A 16,592-nucleotide genomic window follows, 5' to 3' on the forward strand; every position below is an offset into this window, starting at 1 on the left:
AGAAGAAAATGAGGTGCAAGATGGAATTGTCCTTGGGTCCTCCCACCCACCCTTATGTTGTATAAACAGGACATGGACACTTTAACAAACCCATCATTTCAGCGACAGTGTCTGCCACATGACTGTGGCTGAAATTACTGGTTTATTTGGGCCCACACCAAAAAAGAAGCAATCAATCTCACCTGGCACAAACTGGCTCTACAGAGGCAAGATGTCCACCTCATCATCATCCTCTGATTCCTGACCCCTTTCACCATGTACATCCTCCTCACTGAGTATTAATTCATCCCCACTTGCAGGGAACGTGCAAATGGTGGAAGGAGCCACCTCTTCCCATCCAGTGTTGGGAAGGTCAGGCATCGCCACCGCGGACACACTTGGACTCTCATTAGGGATTTGTGATACCATCTGAGAACGCACAGTTCTTTTCTGTGCTCTTTCCAGCTTAACTCTTTAATTTTTCTAGCGGGAGGATGAGGGCTTCCATCGTCATGTGAAGCTGAACCACTAGCCATGAACATAGGCCAGGGCCTCAGCCTTTCCTTGCCACTCCGTGTCATAAATGGCACATTGGCAAGTTTATGTTTCTCCTCAGATGATTTAAATTTCTTTTTTTGGTTCTTTTTACTGAACTTTGGCTTTTTGGATTTTACACGCCTTCTACTATCACATTGGGCATCGGCTTTGGCAGATGACGTTGATGGTATTTCATCGTCTATGTCATGGCTAGTGGCAGCAGCTTCAGCACTAGGAGGAAGTGGTACTTCTTGATCTATCCCTAATTTCTCCTCAAAATTTTTGTTCTCCATTATTTTTTTGGAGTTATAAGAGTCAATATGCGTCACAGGAATGACTGGAATTACTGATGACACAGAACACTACCGATGGTCTGATGCAGCCTAACAGGTTGTTATAATTTGTTATACTGCAGCAGTGGATATATATACAGCAGCGTATATTGCCACTGGAATTACTGATGACACAGGACACACACTACCACTGGTCTGATGCAGCCCAAGAGCTTTTTAATAATAATATAATTGTAAGTAATTTGTTATACTGCAGCAGTGGATATATATAGCAGCAGCGTATATCGCCACTGGAATTACTGATGACACATGACACACACTACCACTGGTCTGATGCAGCCCAACAGCTTTTTAATAATAATATAATTGTAAGTAATTTGTTATACTGCAGAAGTTGATATATATAGCAGCAGCGTATATAGTCACTGGAATTACTGATGACACAGGACACACACTACCACTGGTCTGATGCAGCCCAACAGCTTTTTAATAATAATATAACTGTAATTTGTTATACTACAGCAGTGGATATATATAGCAGCAGCGTATATCGTCACTGGAATTACTGATGACACAGGACACACACTACCACTGGTCTGATGCAGCCCAACAGCTTTTTAATAATAATATAATTGTAATTTGTTATACTGCAGCAGTGGATATATATAGCAGCAGCGTATATCATCACTGGAATTACTGATGACACAGGACACTGGATATATGGCATCAGAGAACACCAACACTGTGACTGCCTGGACTGATGCAGCACAATACACTGAGTGACTACACTGGACTGATCTGCACAACACAGCACCACTTTATAGCTACACTGGATATATGGCAGCAGAGAACACCAACACTGTGACTGCCTGGACTGATGCAGCACAATATACTGAGTGACTACACTGGACTGGACTGCACAACACAGCACCACTTTACAGCTACACTGGCTATATGGACTGGACTGAGCAGCACAATACTTGTCACCCCACTTTCCTGCCCGAATAAACAGAGACTGAGTATACTGAATAGTACATGTCCTCTCACTCTGCGAGACTGGAGTGAAGATGCCCGCGGCGTGCGGCTTCTTATATGGAATCCAAATCCCGCGAGAATCCGAAAGTGGGATGATGACGTTTTGCCGAGTTCGGGTTTCCGAGTCAAGAGGGAAGATCCGAGCCTGGCTTGGATCCGGACTCTGAAGCCAAAGTTTGTGGGGGTTCGGTTCTCTGAGAACCGAACCCGCTCATCTCTAGTAGAGATAACCTTAAATGAGGCTGAAACACAGAATAGAAATTAAATTCTTCAACACTCAAAGAAAACAATAAGAAACCAAAGATAGCAATCATTACACAATACAACAAAGACAATAAGAAAATACTAAAAAAAAACAAAAAAAAACTGTAATTTACAGTGCATCCAGAAAGTATCACAGTGCTTCACTTTTTCCACATTTTGTTATGTTACAGCCTTATAACTGGAATACATTCATTTTTCCCCCTCAAAATTTTACACACATTACCCCATAATGAAAACGTGAAAAAAGATTTTTTTGAGATTCTTGCAAATTTATTAAAAATAAAAAACTAAGAAATCACATGTTACATAAGTATTCAAAGCCTTTGCTCAATACTTTGTTGATGCACCTTTGGCAGCAATTACAGCCTCAAGTCTTTTTGAATATGATACCACAAGCTTGGCACACCTATCTTTGGGCAGTTTTGCCCATTCCTCTTTGCAGCACCTCTCAAGCTCCATCAGGTTGAATGGGAATCATCGGTGCACAGCCATTTTCAGATCTCTCCAGAGATGTTCAATCAGATTCAAGTCTGGGCTCTGACTGGCCCACTCAAGGACATTCACAGAGTTGTCCTGAAGCCACTCCTTTGATATCGTGGCTGTGTGCTGAGGGTCAATGTCCTGCTGAAAGATGAACCGTTGCCCCAGTCTGAGGTCAAGAGCGCTCTGGAGCAGGTTTTCATCCAGGATGTCTCTGTACATTGCTGCGTTCATCTTTCCCTCTATCCTGACTAGTCTACAGACAATTCCTATAACTTCATGCTTGGTTTGTGCTCAGACATGCACTGTCAAGTGTGGGACCTTATATAGACAGGTGTATGCCTTTCCAAATCATGTCCAATCAACTGAATTTACCACAGGTGGACTCTAATTAAGCTGTAGGTACATCTCAAGGATGATCAGTGGAAATAGAAATGTTGAGCTTCATGGCAAAGGCTGTGAATACTTATGTACATGTGATTTCCTAGATTTGTATTTTTAATAAATTTGCAAAAATCTCAAACAATCTTTTTTCATGTTGTCATTATGAGGTACTGTATTGTGTGTAAAATTTTGAGGGGAAAAATTAATTTATTCCATTTTGGAATAAGGCTGTAACATAACAAAATGTAGAAAAAGTGAAGCGATGTGAATGCTTTCCAGATGCACTGTATTATTACAGGACAAATTATTCACACATATCGTACCACTCAAACCTGTAATAATGTATAAAAATGTTATGGACATTTAACAAAATTTGATCTCAAAACATATAAAACCCCCAACATAAGTACAAACCATGATCAATGGTACTTTATGAACAAAAGGATTCTACCAGTGTGGTAGTTGTTACACTTGCACCACACTTACATACTGTATACAACAAAACCTCAAGGAACTTTTATGTGACATCAAACCAAAAACAATTAAACCATAAAAGATAGTATAACCTGCAATACTACAGGAGCAGTATATATAGCAGAATGCCTTTGAGGTGAACAGTATGTGGGAAGAGCCACAAACTCATGAAAAATATCAGCATACCAGAACACATTATAAACACTTAAAAAGGTCTGGAGACACAAAGTTTCTAGAGAGGAGGCAATTACACAAATTACACAAAATCTAATAATAATAATAATAATTTTATTTATATAGCGCTCTTTCTCCAATAGGACTCAATGCGCTAGAGAGGAGGCAATTACACCAACATTATACTTGCTTACAATTATTGTTATCTACTGCTACTTTACTTCTGATCAATCTGTCATACACATCAACATACCACATCAATTACTGTACAATGCATATGTCTGATCATTTTGACTGCATAGGAATAGAGCTGCCATTTTTCTTTCCATTTCAAAACATCCATCATCTCACACCCACCAGATCAGAAAAGATGGAAGAAGGCATCTATTTACTCAAGACGTCTGCTGCGGCATTAGCATATAATCTCACAGTGGCTGTGTACAAAGCTGCTTAATCAGGCCAAATAATGAATCACTCTCTGAATCAGGCCCACGGTTAAGATAAATTATGTCCCTAACTCATCTCTAGTGATTAAAGATTGATCCATTCCCCATGACCTGCCACTAATGCCCTCTGTTTTCTACACTTCCTTCCCCTCTCCTGTTTTACCTTATCATCCCCTCAATCCATCAAAGACTATCTTAGCCCCCTGTGGTCAAAAGGTGATTGGGAACTTCCACTTCTCCTAGATATTGCTACAATACCATTTTTTAGATAAATTCCTATAACACTTTATATTGCCAAATAAACAGCACATTTTATTTGATTATTAATTGACATTGTCATTATTCACATGTATATATATTCCAAGGCTATTTGGGCTGAGCACACCCCTCCTCTTTTAATAATTGTGCATAACAGAGTAGGACCTCTGTATTGGATTTGCAACCGCTTATCTACCCACATCACCTAGAGAGTGCAGTTTTCCCCATCCCACAGTAAATCACACTCACATGTTCCTCTACACCGGCACTATGCTTATTCATAGAACAACAGTCTTTCCAAGAGATCAGTATTATGGTTGTTGGCTTTGGTGGTTTACAGCTTCTGTTCCTGTTACCTGCATTGCCAAGTGCAGAGCCGGCCCTAGGCATAGGCAAACTAGGCAAATGCCTAGAGAATTTGGCATGCTTAGGGGCACAAACAGGTTCTGCTGATTAAAATGATATGCGGCATGCCTATATTCTGTGTGTGACTGTGGCTGTGTCTGCATATGAAATGTTACGTTACAGTTTGTTCCTGGAAATCACTGTAACGTAGCATTTTGTATGCAGATACAGCCACAGTGTACGTTACAGTGATTTCCAGTGCTAGGGGGCACCAGCCAAAATCTTGCCTAGGGCATCATATTGGTTATGGTCAGCTCTGGCCAAGTGCATCCTGCATCTGATTCTGTCTCCTGTTACCTGCATTGCCAAGTGCATCCTGCATTGGATAAACAGCATATTATACTGATCTGTTGAACCCTATTCAGTATAATTATTGAGTATTGGCCTGTTACATTCACTGTAATATAACTGGAGAAACATTAATTCTTTCATATAATACAGTCTGCATTGAGGAATATACCATCAACATGAGAGCTTTATCCATACCACTTTAGGCTACTACAGTCATGAACAGACATATTCTATACAGTGCCGTCAGCATTACAAGTGCGCTGCAGCCTTGGAAACACTTTACTTGTCTCATCACTACAAACAGCCTGCAATAACATGCACTCACACTTTCTAATATGCAAACAAAAACAGTGGTAACTGGGGCGGCCAATCCCGGGCCGTTTTTACAATCCTGGGACTCGGGATTGAAAAAAGTAAATCCTGGGATTGGATAGGGTTAAAAAAAAAATACTTACCCTCCTCAGATCTGGCAGGCAGCGGTCCTGTCGGTGGGTCTGGGAAGCAGGCAGTGGGTCTGGCAGGCTGTGTGTATAAGCGGCTGGAGGCAGGTTTGGGCATTCCAGACCAGCGGTGAGGCAGCGTGTCCTCTATCACCACGTCACGCTGCGCAGTGCATGCAGTCGCACAGCTGAGGGAAGGGGGAGCCAGGCAGCGTCTGAGCTGTATGCTGAACCAGCTCAAATGCTGGCAGGTATTAGAAAAAAGCATTGGCCCGAATCCCAGGATTAGAAACTCCAATCCCAGGATTCAATCGCGGACAATTTTAGGCCAAAATCCCGGGATCACGCCGATCCTGATCCTGGGATTGGCCACCTTATCAGGTCCTGAAAAGGGAGGGGTCACAGCAAACAGCAACAGAAAGGGGGCCACTTTTCCCTCCATGGTATTCCTCCAGCACACTGACTGATACATATTATAGTTTTAGTATTTGCTAATACATAATAAGCTGCTGAGCCTCTCCACGGCTTCTCTGATTATTGGCAGTCCTACTCTACATGATAGCAGTGTCCACATACGGACTTTATAATACGCTAGTTATATTTTAACAGCTTCTGTGGCATATTACTATTACCAGAAGCTAACTGCAATTTACCTGTTATGTTTTATACCAGTGGTTCTCAAACTCGGTCCTCAGGACCCCACACGGTTCACGTTTTCCATGTCACCCAGCAGCTGCACTGTGTATCACCAACTGTCACATTTTGAAAATCTACAGGTGACCTGCAAAACATGAACCGTGTGGGGTCCTGAGGACCGAGTTTGAGAACCTGTGTTTTATACAGTGCTGGCTACATTATAGGAATCATTACCAGCTTGTGAGACAGTTGAATACCACCACAAATAGCTTACAGCATTGAATGGTCATATTGTACGTAAGGAGCTGTATAAACCCTTCTTGGTAGTGCAGGTTTCACAGAACAACTGCCAAGGCCACCAGGAGCAGCAACAGGCCAGTGAGGCATGATCTACTCCCTTAAACATAGTATATTTCCAGGCAAAGCTGAGCCCCTCAGCAGATCTTCCAACTCACTCAGGCCCGAGTAATTAGTCCCCCCCCCCCCCCCCCCCCGCACACACACACACACACACTCACATTCTCTCTCTCGGAGGCCTTGACAGCTGTACTACAAGCTTAGAAGACAAAGTCCTAGATTTATCAAGCCTGGGAGAGTGATAATTAATTAATTAATTAATTACTTGGTTGTACGCTGATAAAGTACCAACCAATCATCTCCTAACTGCCATGTGGCAGGTTGTCTTTGAAAAATGATATTTAGGAGCTGATTGGTTGGTACTTTATCTTCTCTCCAAGGCTCGATAAGTCTGGGGTCAAAATATACTAGGACTAAATTTCAAATATACTTTATCTTGAACTTGAACCACAGGTCAATAAAATATCATTCAGAACTGTTACATCTATATCCATCACTAACATATGTTTTTGCAGAACATCATACTGAAACGACACCTGCTGTATGAATATCTGTAATATAATATTTATTTGTTGACTATAGTTCTACATGTATGAGAATGTGTATATGAGTTAAAACATACACTGTACTCACGTATGGGCCCTCATTCCGAGTTGTTTGCTCGCTAGCTACTTTTAGCAGCCGTGCAAATGCATTGTCGCCGCCCAAATGCTTTGTCGCAAGTGTGCGATCGCATGTGCAGCCGAGCAGTACAAAAAACTTTTGTGCAAAACAAGACCAGCCCTGTAGTTACTTATCCTGTGCGATGATTCTAGCATTGAAGGTCCCGTAATTGGCGTCAGATACCCACCCTACAAACGCCTGGTCACGCCTGCGTTTTCCATACCACTCCCAGAAAACGGTCAGTTGACTCCCATAAAAGCCCTCTTCTTGTCAATCTCTTTGCGATCGACTGTGCGAATAGATTTGTCGCTAGAAGCATTGCACAGCAACGATGCTGTTCGTACCCGTACAACATGCATGCGCATTGCGGTGCATACGCTTGCGCAGTTTAACCATTTTTTCACCTGATCGCTGCGCTGCGAAAATTGGCAGCGTGCATTCAACTCAGAATGACCCCCATAGTGCCAACACTTATATTGCTAGCACTATGCTTGAATTATTTACTTCAGGGCACAAATTGTCCCTGAAAAGGTTAGTACAATTCTATTTTGCAATGCTGGTATTTATAATATTGCAGTAAATGTAAAGATCATTACCACTTTTCAGACTTTCTAAAGAGTTCCTCCTTTTTCAGATGTAGTCACCAAGAGATCCAGTTTGTTATTTCTGTATTAAAAAAGAAGAAAATAAACCTTAATATGTAGATATCAGTTTGCTTGTTAGAGGTAATCATTTTATCTAAGTTTTTAGTTGTAGGTACATTTTACCGCCACAATATTACATCATTTATAATTCATCATTGGCACAGATGAGCCATGTGTATCCTACCTAAGTAAAAAATTGCAGAACCAGACACAAACTTAATTATCTTCTTTCAAATACAGACATGGACACATTTGTTGGTACCCTTACACATAAAAAGAAGATTTTTTTCCTCTGAAATAAAATGAAACTGACAAAAGTAATCATTGTTTATTCCATATGTAATAGAAATCAGATTTTGCAATTAATTTTTATTTCAACAGAATAATTGAAATAATAAAACAATTGAAAATGGCATGGGCAATGAGAGGACTGGACAATGCACTATGATTGAACTATTAGATTAATATTGTGTTGCTCAATCTTAGAGGCAATCACTGCAAGTAAGTATTTTGTGTAGCTCTCAAGTAGACTTCTGCAATTGTCAATAGGTAGTTTGGTCCACTTTTCCTAAGCAAACGTCTCCAGCTGTCTCAGGTTTCATGGGTGCCTTCTCTAGACTGCATGTTTTAGCTCTTTCTATAGATGTTCATTAGGAATCAGATCAGTGCTCAAAGAAGGACACATCAGAATAATACAATATTTTGTTCTTATCCAATCTTGTGTGATTTTTGCCCTGTGTTTTCGGTGATTATCATGTTTGATGATCCATGATGACCTGAGAGAGAGATTTCTGACACTGGGCTGTATGTTTTGCTCAAGAATGCCTTGATCATCTTCAGATTTAATTGTGCCATGTGCCAGATACAGTAAAGCAGCCCCAAACCATAGACAAGCTGATGTTGTGTTGTGTTATTAATTATATTATGAGGGAAAATTTTTAGTCATGGTCCCTTAGTACTCCAATAAATAGTTTATAGAATGAATCTATTTATTCAGTGTCGCTTACTAGATATATTCCAATCTTATTGGCATCGTTCTGTCATTCAAATTACCACTTTCTTTTACTGTAAATCAGAGTGTTTATACGGTATAACCATGTCTTGCCATGTTCCTGTATGCTCATTATCATCTTGTACAGATCTCAATCAATCACACATTTATTTCTTAATGACTATTCGTTATTCAGCACTCTGGTAACACAAATTCATATCTTAGTGTGTACTATAATAGATGTATAATAGTAAGAGTGGATGGTTTAAAAAAAATTTTTTGCCACAATATAATATGAATAAAGTAGCTTTCGCCCACTCCACTCAACTGAGACTACCCTGGTGAAAGTCACCAATGACCTGCTTTCAGCCAAATCCAGGGGCCACTTCTCTCTGCTCATCCTTCTGGACCTCTCTGCTGCCTTTGACACCGTAGATCATCCTCTCCTCCTCGGCACACTCCAAAACGCTGGCCTCTCTAGCACTGTCCTTGACTGGTTTTCTTCTTACCTCACTAACCGCTCCTTCTCTGTGTCTGCCCCAAGCACCACCTCACACCCTTCCATCCTTCCTGTTGGTGTCCCTCAGGGTTCTGTCCTTGGACCCCTTCTGTTCTCCCTGTATACCTCTTCCCTGGGTGCGCTCATTAACTCATTTGGCCTTCAATACCACCTCTATGCTGATGACACACAACTCTACCTCTCATCTCCTAATCTGTCCCCCTCTGTCCTCTCTCAGGTTTCCAGCTGCCTCTCTGCAATCTCCTCCTGGATGTCTGAACGCTCTCTAAAGCTCAACATGGACAAAACGGAACTAATCATCTTCCCCCCATCCAGAGCAACACCCCCGACCAATATCTCCATCATTGTTGACAACACCACCATCTCCCCCGTTCCCCAACTCCGCTGCCTGGGCGTCACTCTTGACTCCTCCCTCTCCTTTGCACCCCACATCCTAACTCTGGCACAATCCTGTCGTTTCCAGCTACGCAACATTGCTCGTATCAGGCCATATCTCTCCCAGAGTGCAACTAAACTCATCATCCACTCACTGGTCATCTCACGACTTGATTACTGCAATGTCCTCCTCACTGGCCTCGCTTGCTCCCATCTTGCTCCCCTCCAATCTGTCCTTAACTCCGCAGCTAGGCTTATCTTCCTCTCCCGCCGCACCACATCTGCCACTCCCCTTCAACAAAATCTACACTGGCTCCCATTCCCCTACAGAATCCTCTTCAAACTCCTCACCCTCACATACAAGGCCATCTCTAATTCCACTGCTCCCTACATCTCCAACCTCCTTTCCCTTCATACTCCCTCCCGCCCCCTACGGTCGACTAATGACCGTCGCCTCTCCACCGCCCTGGTCACTGCTTCCCATGCACGAGTTCAGGATTTTGCACGTGCTGCACCCCTTCAGTGGAACGCACTCCCCCGCTCCATTAGACTCTCCCCAACCTTGCAAAGCTTCAAACGGGCTCTAAAAACCCACCTATTCATCAAAGCGTACCCTTCTAATGCATAACCCAGAGCTGAAGCCGCGCCTCCACCCCCTGCCTCATGCCGTGAACATCTCAGCTTTGCTTGCATACTGCCATCAGGCTACCTCCCGCTTGCCTGCACCTCTTGTCATCTGTCTGTCGCCCCTCCCCAATAGATTGTTAGCTCTTCAGAGCAGGGCCCTCTTTCCTCTTGTTATCTAAGCCCTCGTCTCAACACATTTCACTCACAGCTCTCCCCTACTCAACGACCATTTTTATCCTGCTAGTAAAGGCTCATCTCCATCTATGACCACCAGCCTCTAGTAGTACGATGATCACTCCCTCAATACTTACATCTTAGCTGTACTATGTCTTGAGAATGTGTGGTGCTCTGTTACCTGTACTCTATTTCTGTTATTTATTTACTTTAATGCAATGTTTTGTCCCCTGTACTGTCCTTTGTACGGCGCTGCGAAACACATGTGGCGCCTTATAAATAAAATGTAATAATAATAATAATAATAAAGAATCAAAATAATAGAAAAAACAAGGCATGACTAAATCTCTGAGACTATGGCATGCCATGCCATACATGGCAAGAAAAAGAAAGTTGTATGTGGAGGTATCGCACATATTTTTTACATACATTTATCTATTACTAATAATCTTGTTCCACAAAATGAAATCAAGTTTTTGCAATGCTTCACAAAACTATGCTGTACTTAGCAAGAAATGTCTCCACTCTGCCTCATATCTGCTGATGAAAACTTCTGCTGCTATGCAAAGCCAAGCATCTTGTTTCACAATCCAGTGCACTTGGCAGTAAATCTGGGGTTATTAGTACAACGAGGGCATGTGATGTCACTAAAGAGCATTTTGTGCTGCACTTCTGCAATACAGCAAGTGTTAAATGATCAAAGTTGTGAGAAAACCGCACAAGACCTCTCCTAGCACTGAAAAAAATTCCCCCAAAGAGGAGGAGGAAGCTATCCAGGAGATAGAATTGTTTAGACATAACCAACTACTTCTAAAATAATAGCATATCAATGAGTTTAGGGGTTGGTGGTGCTCCCCAGAGTCAGAATAAGTATAAATTGACATGGGAAAGGAAAAAGAAGTCTCTTTTTGGGGGGCACTTCTTGGCTATAATGTAGGAATCAGGGTTATATCAGTGTTCTTATTAAAACGTAACTTTTATTAGATATATTTTAAGATAAAATATCGGAAGCTGTAAGACTTAGGACAAAAGACAGACAAAACGATTTTATGCATACAATGTGAATAAAAAGTTATTACACCAGTGACATCATGCCCTGCATGATTAAATAAGATAATTATTCAGTTCAAATCCCTTATTGGTATTAAATACAATATTAATTATGCTGTACTTCACGGACCCAATTGAGCATTGTCTGAAATGGTTAAATCATATGTTGCCAAATATAACTCAAACACAAAATATAAATATAAGTTGTGCTGTAATTTTTATATGATACACTGAATGGTTTATTGTACTAACCTTAACAGTGCAAGCCACTTTGAATAAATGCAATTACACAAATAACATTGTTGCATTTCTATTGAAAAGTATCAAAATAGAACATGAGTTGTTCATTGCATATACCACTTGTATGGAATATCAGGTTTAGATCAAAATTCAATGGTTTACCTGTCTGTACAGTAGTAGTAAAAGGTATCTACTAGTAAGTATGCTATAAACAGTTTAAGTGTCCGATGTTAGATATAGAGTCACATTATAACCATGATACAATTAGTTACTGAAAAAGACAATGTGTCAGTTTTTCTTAAGTGTGCATATATTGTAATGTAATACCAGTCATCAGCATAAACATTTTCCGTTCATTCAGTGCCACGTTTATAAATGAACCGGAAAAGAGCCAGGTAACCAAGAACCTTTTTCCTCAATAAGGCTCTAGTCACAAAAACAAAACCAAACACAAACTCTTGTATACAATTTGTGTGCACATAACAGTATGCTAAGCAGCTGAAAGTGTTTGCAGCGTTGGACTTGAGCAGGCCAGCAAATCAGGATTCCCCGCTACCTGTGCTGTCTCGCCATCTTGACTAACATATGACCAAGTCAGTGTGCGGATGGCGGATGAGAGGGCAGCCGGTGATCCACTGGTTGGAAGGAAGAAAGGTAGCCTTTCTGCTGTTCCTGTTAGAGCATGCCGGCGGCCTGGTATCAACCTGACATTGCAGATCACCGCAACGCAATTCGGAAATCAGAACGGGCTAGAGAGGAGAGATAGTACTTGTATTCTCATACATTGTGGAGAAAAGAAGAGCATTAAGGCAAACACACAAGTCCGTGTGGGTCCCCCATAGGCAGCGGCATCAGTTTCAGATAACGCGTTTTACCCACAGGCTTGCTCACATCGTGTCACTGACGGCATCTGTAAAGCACCTCCATCGCCAGCTATATCATAGTCTCAGTAACCAATCACAGTAAGACATTTTAAAAACCCACATCTAGACTAATTAGAGATCAGGTGTCGGTTTCACCTATCAGACCAGCTAAAAGAACAAATAAATCAATGTTCATACCATCGGTACACTGCATTGTAAATTATATTGATATCATATGGCATCGTATGTATAATCCAAGTTTCTATATAGTACTAAAATTGTATAAATACATCATAGAGAGCATATTAAAAACAGTTTCAGCAAAACAGGTAAGTATTCCTTATCCTACAGCCGGATTATAAGAAAGCCCATGTTAATTAAAGCCATGTTAGATGTCAAAGGAAGGAGTACATTGCATAATGGTTAACCCATTAAATATTTAACCAGAGTAAAATATGCAATTCTAAAAGAGTATCGTATATGATTCACACCATAGTTTAGTAATATCCCAATTAGGATAATATAGATATACAAAGCAGCGCAGCAGCCATAGGTATGTGTCACAAAGCTGCCACTGAAATGTTGATCGAGACCAGTATGGGTGGTTAGGTAAAAGTAATAAAGACAGCATGGTCATTGTTGTAATCTGAAGCCTCATGGGAGTACAGCTCCTATGGTAGTCAAAACGATCTGACATCTTAATGTAATATGCCAATTGAGAAGGAGATCCGTAAGTTGTACGTGCACTTGATATGCATTATATGCATCAAACCAATGGTCTGTAATGTTTATTAAAGTTAAATGCTTATAATTATAATGATGCTTGTTTGTCTTATACTATACACATATAAAGTAAAAATGAAACATTACCTAATCAAATTATGTCGAAATTCAATATTGATTAGAGATATCACTATGCGTATGAATTTTATTAGTGACATGGGGAAATATTGAGGCATCATTCAGATATTCACACTTCAAATGTAATATTTGATAGTGTGAATCTTAGAGCCAGGTAAGCTTATTCAGAATTGAATTGACTTATTGTGATGTTGAGATACAGTTGTAGCCCGGTCCAACATACTGACTGCATAATGCTATAATTGCCCAATAAATAAATTTTGCAATAGATACTGTACCCAGTGGTCATATATCCATATGATGTTCAGAAGTGAGTAACCTTGACTGAGCACAAATCTTTCTCTATTTTCAGGCGTTCAAAAGTCTTTTAGGCTAAGTTAAGCGAGATAGTAAAATGCAGCTGAGGTAAGTAAGACAGTATAATTACAGTTTGAGAGATATGACATTCTCTTGAGTCATGACAAGTTATAAGTGATTCGGGCAGGCTCCACGAAAGAGACTCTTATTGAACAATGAAACCCCCATGGCTATGAATATTGAATTTAAGTTTTATCTTACTTTTATGTTGTTACACAGTGTTAAGGTGTAATTGATACACCCGGATAACAGAACAAATATTACAGATATCATATAGAGAAGGGACTGGTTAGAAAGGGAATGGAAAAAAAATACGAGAAAACCATTATTGATTGTAAGAGGAACAAATTCCTCAGAGATAAAAGGATTTTGCCACTGGACAAGTCTTTGTGTGGAGAAACACGCAAAGGAGGGACTATAGAAAGGGTACCCAAGAAAATTACGGCAATACATCATCAGAAGCTGAATTCTCAGGGGAAGATACCAGTAATACAGAATTTTTTAATAGACGAAGAGGTGAAACTAGCAACAGTAACACAGTTTTTTTAGCGAACTCCAGAGGTGCCAAAAGTGGGCACCAGGATACAAGGAGGTCATCGAAGAAAAGGAAGATCAAGATGGGGCTCCCCATCTCCCAACAGATACCCAATCCAAGCCCGAAAGGGCAATTAACTGATAAATTGAAAATAATCAACTTATCAGACCATGTCCTAACAGAAACAGAGATAAATGTTTCAAGTATGGCCTATCATTTTCACTGACTATCAGTTTTGACCGTTTTGAACTAGAGAAAGACCTTAACTCTTTGAATGTAAACGTCTTTGAAAGAAATACTTCTCTAAAAGAAAAGACAATTACAGTACAACTACTGAAAATGTTCTTATGGAACAAGAATCTGTGGCACTGGCGGCATTGGAAGACCTCTATGAGGAATCCGAGGGTACAGAACATAGGACCCCTCATTAGAAATAAACCAGTATGCAAAAAGAAATCAACCTTTTTTCCACCTGAAACCATCTGTCCAAAAGTCAGGGTCTTTACTAATCTAGTATCAAAGGAATTTGATAAGCTATTTAAAAATTGGCCTCTCTACAAAGTAAATAAGAATCTCAGTAGAGAAGAATGTGAATCTCTGAAAAACATCAAAAGTTGGAAGGATGTGATCATTAAGCCATCCAATAAAGGTGGTAATGTGGGGATTTGGCACAAAGAAAAATACATCGAAGAAGCATACAAACAACTCCATAACAGCAATTGCTATAAACATCTATATCTTATTTCTTTGGATTATATAAAGACCAAGTATAAAGGGATTTTGGATGAAGCACGGGCAAATGGTACCATTTCCAAATATGAATTTGACTAGCTATGGACTGAGAATCCGACAATACCGAGCTTGTATCTGTTACCCAAGATACACAAAGATCCCACATGGTAGACCTAAAATGTCAAACAGTATATACGAAAAAGCCACCCGTTTTCAGACTTACATTTGAGATATCTGGTATTTGGACTTCTATCTTACATACTGTATACAAGGGATATCCTCAAGAAGATACATGATATCAGTCTAGGAGAAGATCATTTGCTTGTTGGTCTTTATGTCAAAGCCTTATACACGAGCATAGATCATAAGGCCGGCATTTCCATGGTAAAATACTTTCTCAACATGAGTGAATTTAGGGATTTTCAAGAATTCCTCTCAGAGCTACTATATTTTATTCTGAATTTCAACTTTTTCACATTTGACGACAATTTTTTCTACAAGTGAGAGGGACAGCTATGGGTGCGGCATGTGTGCCAACCTACACCAACTTATTCTTAGGATGGTGGGAGAGGGAGCTGGTGTCTAACAATGAAAATTAACAATTTACTAAACATACAATGATGTGATATCATTACATTGACAATATCTTCCTAAACTGGGATGCAGTACAAGAACTTCTGCTACAGTTTATTGAAAAGCTGAACACCAATATGAAATCAGTAGCATGGAAACTTCTTTCATTACTGGATGTGAATATATCCAAAAATATACAAGACAGAGTGGAAACCAAACTGTTCAGAAAAAGTACTGCCACTAACACTCTGCTCCACCAGTCGAGTCACCATTTTTCACTGACAGTGGAAAATATACCTAAGGGCGAATTTTTTAAACTTTGTAGGAACTACTCGGAAAATGGTATTTTTCAACAACAAAGTGAGAAATTAACCTCTAGACTCAGAGAAAGGGGATATAGTCATTACTCCATTAAGAAAGCTAAACAATCCCTCAGAAAGCCCAACAGGGAGACATTGATCTTTGGTGAAAAAGAGATCACAACTAAGGATAAAGAAAAACTGAGATTTGTCAGCAACTTCAACAGTGAATGGAAATTAATCAAGAACAGTCTTCAGAAACAATGACACATTCTCTTATCCAATGAAGATCTATCTGAACACATTGACACTAAGGTTTCCATGAGTTGGCATAGAGCCCCGAACGTGTGAGACCATCTTGTGAATAGCCACTACACTCGCACAGCACCAAAACCTCCTACTCTAACTGGATTATTCCCATGTGGATCTTGTAAGACTTGCCAGTTTATGATTAAGAAAAAGGAAATTATGGACAGATATGGTAATAACAATAAGATCAAGGACTATATCAATTGCTGAATGACCGGAAAGATCTATTGCATACTATGCAAATATGACACTAAATATGTTGCTATGACCACAAGGATGTTGAAGCAACGCATGCTTGAACATATTGGAACTGTCAGGAATGCTGC

Source organism: Pseudophryne corroboree, chromosome 5, assembly GCF_028390025.1.
Source record: "Pseudophryne corroboree isolate aPseCor3 chromosome 5, aPseCor3.hap2, whole genome shotgun sequence".
NCBI classification, from domain to species: domain Eukaryota; kingdom Metazoa; phylum Chordata; class Amphibia; order Anura; family Myobatrachidae; genus Pseudophryne; species Pseudophryne corroboree.